Source organism: Neomonachus schauinslandi, chromosome 8 (assembly GCF_002201575.2).
Source record: "Neomonachus schauinslandi chromosome 8, ASM220157v2, whole genome shotgun sequence".
NCBI lineage: Eukaryota > Metazoa > Chordata > Mammalia > Carnivora > Phocidae > Neomonachus > Neomonachus schauinslandi.
This window is the reverse complement of record NC_058410.1, coordinates 108,906,115-108,914,401: the sequence shown is the minus strand read 5'-3', so window position 1 is coordinate 108,914,401 and position 8,287 is coordinate 108,906,115.

The window sequence follows — 8,287 nt, the reverse complement described above, 5'->3', positions numbered from 1 at the left end:
GGACCAGGGCTGTGGGTCCAGGCAGTATGTGAAGGCAGTTGGCACCACACCCACATACCTCTGAGCCCATGACTAGCTCCTGGGATGCACCCACTTGGGTCAGCCAGCACCTGAATCTCTTTCTCAAAGGACTGTTCCCAGGCTACCACCTCCCTGGGAATTCACATCTCCCTCGGGCTTCCCGTAATTGATAGGTGACAACGTGAGGAGTAAAGTCACTACAGTCCCCTTCATGATCAAGACAACAAAGTGAGACCTACATTATTTATTGAGTTTCCCTGTGGGACCCACCCAAAGCTCCCCCCAGGCCTTATGCTTTGTATACTCCCTTATCTTTTCCCACTTCCCCACGCGCCTCCTGATATTTCCTGGGAACACTTCCTAACACTTTTATACACTCCCTCATCTCAGGGTCTGCTTCTGGGGTAACCAGACTGAGACCCACAGTTATGGCTGCTGGAGGTGCACAGTGGTAAATCAGGTATTACTACAGAAGGGGCCATGAGAACACCCCAAAACTGCCCCTCTTCTCCCTGATTTGACCCTTTCCAGACCACCCTCGTCCTCCAAATTCCTGCCCTGATCCTGCCCTAGTCTAGGACCAGAGCTGGGACTCAAAACCAACTTTCCTGAAGATACACACACCTTCCAGTTAACCAGCCTGGTGAGACCATCCCTGCACGCTGCACTGTAACTTCCAGAACCGTCTTTTCCCTTTTTTGAGTGTCAAGAGCACATGTGCCCATCTCTTGTCTCTGAGCTCAAATGCCCTCCTCTATAATTTATCAAAGATTAATGGCAGCAGTTCTAAAATCACATGTCAAGTCCCTCCAGGGCTACAGGATGTAATTCATCAGGCTCAGGGCTCCAAGTTCATTACAGCTGCTTGGGCCGGCTTTCCTGCTTCCTCACCTGTCCTTGACTTCAATCCCTTCTTTGCAATGTTTACTCTACCCTTTCCAAGTGGAAGACCACTTTCCTCACTGGAGAAGGAGGAGGTAAAATAATAATTAGACAAGCACCGCCCTTACTTTGACTTTAGCCCCGAACATTAGATCATTTTGTCTAAGCAATGCTTGCCCTTAATCCTTGCATGTTCAACAGAGGTAAATAGGATTCCTCTTCATCTTCAGAACCTGGAGCTCATTCAATGCATTAGACCTCCCACCTTGGTTCTTACAGACAGGGACACACTGCCACCTTCAGCCCTTGCCCTCTGTCATTTAGGGGACCCTGGGGGTCCTTTGACACAAACCTAACCTCCACAGCAGCTTCTAAATCCCAGGCCAACTCTTTTGGGACCTAGCCTGCTGCTTCTCCTGCTGAGAGCTGTCCCTCCTTTATCCCTTGTCATCTCCCTTCTTCATAGCTTGACTGAAACGTTCTTAGTCATAATCCTTGGCTCATCTTCCAATCCCCTTTGCTTTTATTCCTGAGGGCAGGGCTCATGAAACCACCTGCTTCCATCACACTGAGGGGAGGCTCCCCTGACTCCATCTTCAGGAAGCACTAACTTCCTGCAAGGTTAGCCCCTAGGTAGTGGCCTTTAAGGTCATCTGAATATTTGAGACTCTCTAGGCTGAGTAACCCCCTGCTTCCTTGACTTCTGTCTTGTATGCCACCCCGCTCATTTCCTACTACCACTTTTCCTGCCATTTTGTACCATCCTCTTTTAATCCAGACCATAAGGGAGATTCCTCTGGTTTCTTTAGCTAAAGTCCCCTTTTCCTTTGCAGCTGGATCAATGCTATTTTAAAACAACAACAACGGGCGCCTGGGTGGCTCAGTTGGTTAAGCGTCTGCCTTCCTGGGATCGAATCCCACATCGGGCTCCCTGCTCAGCAGGGAACCTGCTTCTCCCTCTCCCTCTGCCCATCTCCCGACTCATGCACTCACGCTCTCTCTCTCTTTCTCTCTCTCTCCTTCAAATAGATAAGATCTTTAGAGAAAATTAAAAAATAAATAAAACAACAACATCAGGGAGAGCAAATGAGAATCTAATGAAAGCAGTCATCTGCAGAAGGTGATAGAAATGAAATGGAAGTGTTAAGGATGAGACTTGCCGATGTACATATTTTTTTTTAAGATTTTATTTATTTATTTGACACAGGGAGACATAGTGAGAGAGGGAACACAAGCAGGGGGAGTGGGAGAGGGAGAAGCTGGCTTCCCGCTGAGCAGGGAGCCCGATGCGGGGCTCGATCCCAGGACCCCAGGCTCATGACCTGAGCTGAAGGCAGACACTTGACTGAGCCACCCAGGTGCCCCCATACATACCTTTTTGTATACTTTTTGTTTTTCAATCATTTAAATATTTTACATGTTTCAAAGATAAAATTAAATCAACAAGTAAGTCTACAGAAAATCATATAGGGGGAAGAAAAACATAATTCAAGTAATTTGGGACATAGCACCCTGACTCCACAACCTTCATGGGATATGTTCTAGAGAGAAAAAAGAACTACAAAGAAGGCTCACATCTGACTTAGGAGGCTTGTTGTTAGTAGTATTTCTGGTGCAGTAATTCTAAAATGACTTTGTGTGCATTGTGGGATAGAGAAAATTAGTAAGTACACTGTTGAGAAGCAAGTTCTTACTGTGTGAGAAAGGAAGCGTCAATATGGGATGTGGGAAGAGGAGGAAGGAAGGATCTGTGGTGTTGGATTTGAACTAGAAATACCAAGGTGAATTCAAGATTTTTTTTTAAAGTATTTCCAAGCTCAGTCCACTGAAAAGGCCTAGGAATAACAGTACCCCAACAATAATGGGCACACTGAGTCCCCAGATCTTGGTTTTTTAAAAACCATTCTCCTTTAAAAAGAACAAGACAGGGCTCCTTGAGGACATGCCTGATTCAGTGCTACAGCAGAGAAAGCATGAGATGAGCCTAGAACCTCAGGTTTTACTAAAGATTCAGAAAGTTCTGAAACTATAACAAACACATGGCAAAGGAACCCAGGAGCTAACCTAAGGGGGTCCCCACTGACCAAATTTGGGACAATTTGAGATTTAACATTTGGGGTTTTTTTTATTCTTTTCTTTTAATTTATTTTAGATTTTATTTAAATTCAAGTTAGTTCACATATAGTGTATTATTAGTTTCAGGGATAGAATTTCGTGATTCATCAGTTACCTGTAACACCCAGTTTGAGCTTTAATATTTGTAATGAATTATGACATATTCAATTCTTTTTTTAAAAAAGTCTTTGATTTCATGGTGATATTCAAAAGCTGGAGAAACTCTATAAAACAAAGTCTGTCCATGAAGTAGAATGAAAGGTAGAATGAGAAAATTATCATCTACTATATTAGAGTATTATAATTTGCTTAATGAAGGATCAGGGGTGTACTCTCTTCCTGTTGGGTAAGAGATTGGTAAGATATTCATACAATCAAATTTAATCACCTCAGATTACTTATTAATTTAGAAGGTACAATGGAGAAATATGGTGGACACCACTTAAACACATGATGAATTTAGTGTGATTAACAGTAGGACCAACTGACATGAAATGACTCCCAATGTACTACCCCACCCGTGCAGTGTTCTTCCCAAAGTGTTTAACCTGAATTCAGTCAGAGGAAACAATCAAGAGAGATGCAGACTGAGGAATATAGAATGTGCCACAACAGAAATGGCACAGATTCTTTGATGAAAGCAGTTATCTGGGGCGCCTGGGTGGCTCAGTCGTTAAGCGTCTGCCTTCGGCTCAGGTCATGATCCCAGGGTCCTGGGATCGAGCCCCACATCGGGCTCCCTGCTCGGCGGGAAGCCTGCTTCTCTCTCTCCCACTCCCCCTGCTTGTGTTCCCTCTCTCGCTGTGTCTCTCTCTCTCAAATAAATAAATAAAATCTTAAAAAAAGAAAGCAGTTATCTGCAGAAGGTGATAGAAATGTAACAGAAGTGCTAAGGATGGCATAGATTCTTCAAAAATGTCAATGTCAAGAAAGAAAAAATTGGAGAGAACTCTTCTAGATTCAAGGACAATGAAGAGACTTGCCATGAAAGATCTTTGAATGGGGTGGGGAGAGCTACAAAGGACATTCTGGAGACAATAGGGTAAATTTGAATATGGATGGTATATTATATAATATTATTTTGCTACTACATTTCTCAAGTGTAATCTGATATTGCAGTTATGTAGGAAAATACCTTTGAGGAAGTATTGCACAAGTGTGCAGAAATATTTAAGGGGAAGTATTATGACATCTACAACTTATACTCAAATGATCCAGATTTTTTTAAATACATATATGTATAGGGCACCTGGGTGGCTCAGTCGGTTAAGCATCTGAGTCTTGGCTCAGGTCATGATCTCATGGTCGTGGGATCAAGGCCCACACTCAGCATAGAGTCTGCTTGAGATTCTCTCTCTCCCTCTTCCTCTGCTCCTCCCCACTGCTCTCTAAATAAATAAATAAATAAATAAATAAATAAATAAATAAATAAATAAATAAATAAAATCTTTTAAAAATAAAATACGTGTATGTGTGTATATGTCTATATACACATATATATATACACATTTGGAAAGAGAGAAATTGGTATGTGTGGCAAATATAAGTGAAAGGTACTAGGTGTTCGCTGTACCCTTCTTTCAACTTCTCTGTAGCTTTGTATTTTTTCTAAACTAAAAACTGAAGTAGGAAATGCTCAGGCCCCACTTAAAACCCTTTAAATCAAAATCTGCAGCTTCTGGAGGAAGCACTGACCATGCAGCCAGGGTTGAAAACCGCTGACCTGCATTATTTGTGATGGTCTCTGTCACCCCTACCACCTGCCTTCAGCTTCCGGAAGGCCACAGGAGCATCTGAGTCTCTGCCAGCCACTACAGCGCTGCCTCAGAAGCTCAGGCAGAGGAGGAGAGAGTGAAAGCCCTTGTAGGAGTTTCTACGTAGCCTAGGAACCCTGGTCACTTTTAGGTCCTTCCGGCTCCCTCTAGGCAAGGGCCTCTCCCTTCAGGGAGCGCCCTCCCCAGCACCTCTGCCCTCTGAGGCCCCCTCCCGCTGCAGGGCAGGGCTGCATCTGAGAACCCCGAGGCCAGAGGCTGTGTCTTGCTCCCCCTGTGCCAGTGGGGCCTCCAGAAAGGGCCTGGCCTGGCACACCTTCCATAAACATGGGCCTGGCAGGCTCACCCACACTGCATCCCCCACTGTCAGCCTCGGTGGGGGGCGGCGAGAAAGCACACGAAAGGATTTTACTGTGTCCGGAAAAATCCAGAGGCAGAGGGTCAAAGGAGAAAAAAGAGGAGGGTGGGAAGGAAGAGGCTTCTCCAGAGAGCAGAGTCACACTCACTCACTCGGGGCCCTTTTTAGATGCAGACATTGCAATAGTGCTCTCCCCCTGGTGTCTCATGAAATCATCCAACAGCCCAGCCCTTGTCATCTTCATTTTATGCCACAAACTACGAGGCCCAGAGAGGTTGATTACCTTGCCCAGGATCACACAGCTTGAACCCTCACAACCTGGGATCAAAGCCCACAGTCTTAACCGCTGTGCTGTAACTTACTGCCTCTGTAGGGTTTTTTTTTTTTTAATTTTATTATGTTATGTTAGTCACCATACAATACATCATTAGTTTTTGATGTAGTGATCCATAGGGGGTTTTAAAGGCAGGGAAGGGAAGCAAGAGCTTAGTACTTATCAAGCACATCCTAACACATTATCTTGCTGAATTCTCTCCGCAGCTCCATGAAGTAGGTCTTATCTTCCTTTGACGAAGCTGCGGAAATGGTTTCTGAGATAAAGGAGTTCAGTTCAGTCTTGTCACACAAGCTAAAAAGCACCACCATTTGCACTGTGCTTTGTGTGAAAGGCTCTCAGAATCTGTTGAGGACCAGACGCCCCCTGGAGTTGTGCAGGACCCAGAGCGACCTGCCCAGGGTTGCAAGGCCAGTACATGATGGTCCCAGGATTTGAAACCAGGGTCTCTCCGACCTCAGCCACTTTCCACCACACTGCACTGCCTCCCCCAACCCGCAAGCACTGCGCGTTGCCAGACAGCTCTCTGCAAGGAGCAGAGCCTCCCTTTGTGCAAGGAGAAGTGCGTGTGCCCCCCAGGGTGGTCTCAGAGGCCCAGGCTCTTCTACACAGACCTCAGCTAATGAAAGTGTGAGAATTTTGCCTTCCTGGGGGGCAAGGAGGTACGTGGGGAGGGGGTTGAAGAAGGAGAGGAATGAAAGTCTGAGAAACACCTCGCCCAACTCCGCACACATAGGTAGTGGTGGGCACAGCTGGGGTGACCGAACTATCCCAGTCTTCCCACATCCTGGGAACCCCTCAGTCCCAGCAAACAGAGATAGTTGATGTCTTAGCTCCAGCTGCAGTAACAACATACCATACCAGGTGGCTTAAACAGCAGAAATGTATTTCTTACACTTCTGGAGACTGGGAAGTTCAAGATCAAGGAGCTGGCTGACTCGGTTTCTGGTAAGAACTCTTCCTGGCTTGCAGGGGGTTGCCTCCTCATTGTGTGCTCACATGGCTTTTCCTTGGCACAGGCACATGGGGGGGTGGGAAGGGGGGGGTGCCCTGGTGTCTCTTAGAAGGACATTAGTCCTATCATGGCCCCCCCTAACCCTGATTACTTCCTAAAGACTGTGTCTCCAGATACAGTCTCATTGGGGTTAGGGTTCTGAGGGGACACAGTTCAGTCCATAGCAGTAGAACACCTGCTTACAGCCAGGTTCCTCTTCTTGCTCCCTGGTCCCAAGGTGCCCGGGGAGAAAGGCTACGTGTTCTACCAGAAACCCACCCAGCCACAGCAGCTAGTGAAGAAGTACCTCTTGCTGGAGGTGACAGCCCCCACCGGCTTCAGGACCTGCGCGGAGAGAGTGGCCTCGGAACTCCCAGGAGCTATGGAAGAATGGCTGAAGCTCAGCAGTACACAAGGTCAAACTCAAATGCTTCTGTTGACCTCTTAGTTGCCCCATTCTGGAGGTGAGGGAGAGGTGTGCAAACGGAGTACAGACCGACAAGCTGTGTGGCTTCACTGTGCCTCAGTTGCTTTACCTGTAAAATGAAGGTGATGATGCCCCCTTCACAGAACAGTTGTAAGGGCTAAAAAAAACTGGGTTTTGAGTGACCAACACCTAGCAGGTATCAGTACGTGGTAGCAGTACATCCTTTCTCTCGCTCACGCTCTTGCATTCTTTGATTCGTTCGGTATTTACGAATAACGACCAACCGTGTTGTAGTTGTAGGCACTGGGAATGCAGCAGTAAAGAAAACAGTTTCTGCCTCCCTGAAGTTGACACCGTGGTCTGAGGAAACAAAGAGACAAATAAATGTATAATAGCAACCAAATACTGTCAGAAGGTGGCGGAGATGGGAATGGAAGCCCAGAGGGGCACTTGAGGGACGAGTCTGGAGTCCAGAGAGTGGGGTCAAGAACATGCACTCGGGGCCCCTCAGAGTCAAGGAAGTCTTTAAAGCCCAGAGACCCTATAGGGCTGTGGAGGGAAGAGGCAAAGCAGAAGCAGCCGAAGGGACTAGCAGGGGCTACCAGCTAGTGTGGAGACATCAAGGGAGAGGGTGCCCTAGGAGCCCAGACCGGACAAGATCCAGGAGGAAAGAGAGGGAAGGGAGGATGGGGGAGAGTGAGTGTGGGCAGCTCCCAGAGCGAGGGTCGTTGATGGTGAAGTGCCCCCAGCCCCCGTGAGAAGCCCCACTGGCATGTCTGTGTTCCTTTTGTCTCTGGATCTCCCCAACACATAACCGGTTCTCAACCAAAATCCACCAAACTGAAAGCAGTAGAAATGCCTGTGGGCTTATGGCTGGGGCGAGGGCCAGGCACTCCCTGACTTGTCTGGCTCTCGCTGGGGGCTCCAGAAGCACCAGTGACGGCGAGCCCACCAGCCCGAGTCCTTCTCTCTCACAATGTCATCGCCCATGTCCAGTGAGGCTTCTGATGACCTCCCACGACAAGAGGGTCATGTGGGTACTCCTGGATCCCTGATTAGCCGGAGGAAAGGAGAGAAGACAAACGTGCTCAGGAGCAGGAGAAGGACGTGGTTACAATGGAGGGAGGCATCGAAGTCATGAACAATAACAAAATAACAACAGAAACAACAGCAACAGCAATCAGGACAGTACAGAGCTCTTGTGCGGTGCCAGGCACGGGGCCGAGGGCCACACGCCTGCTGACATTGTCTCCAGGCTCAGAGGCCATCGGTCCACCCTTGGTCATCCTGCAAGGCAAGCCCTGCCCGCAGACCCCCCTTCACATGGTAAGCTCCAAGGCTGGCCTTCCTCAACCACCACGCGAAGCTTTATCATGGAAGGGAT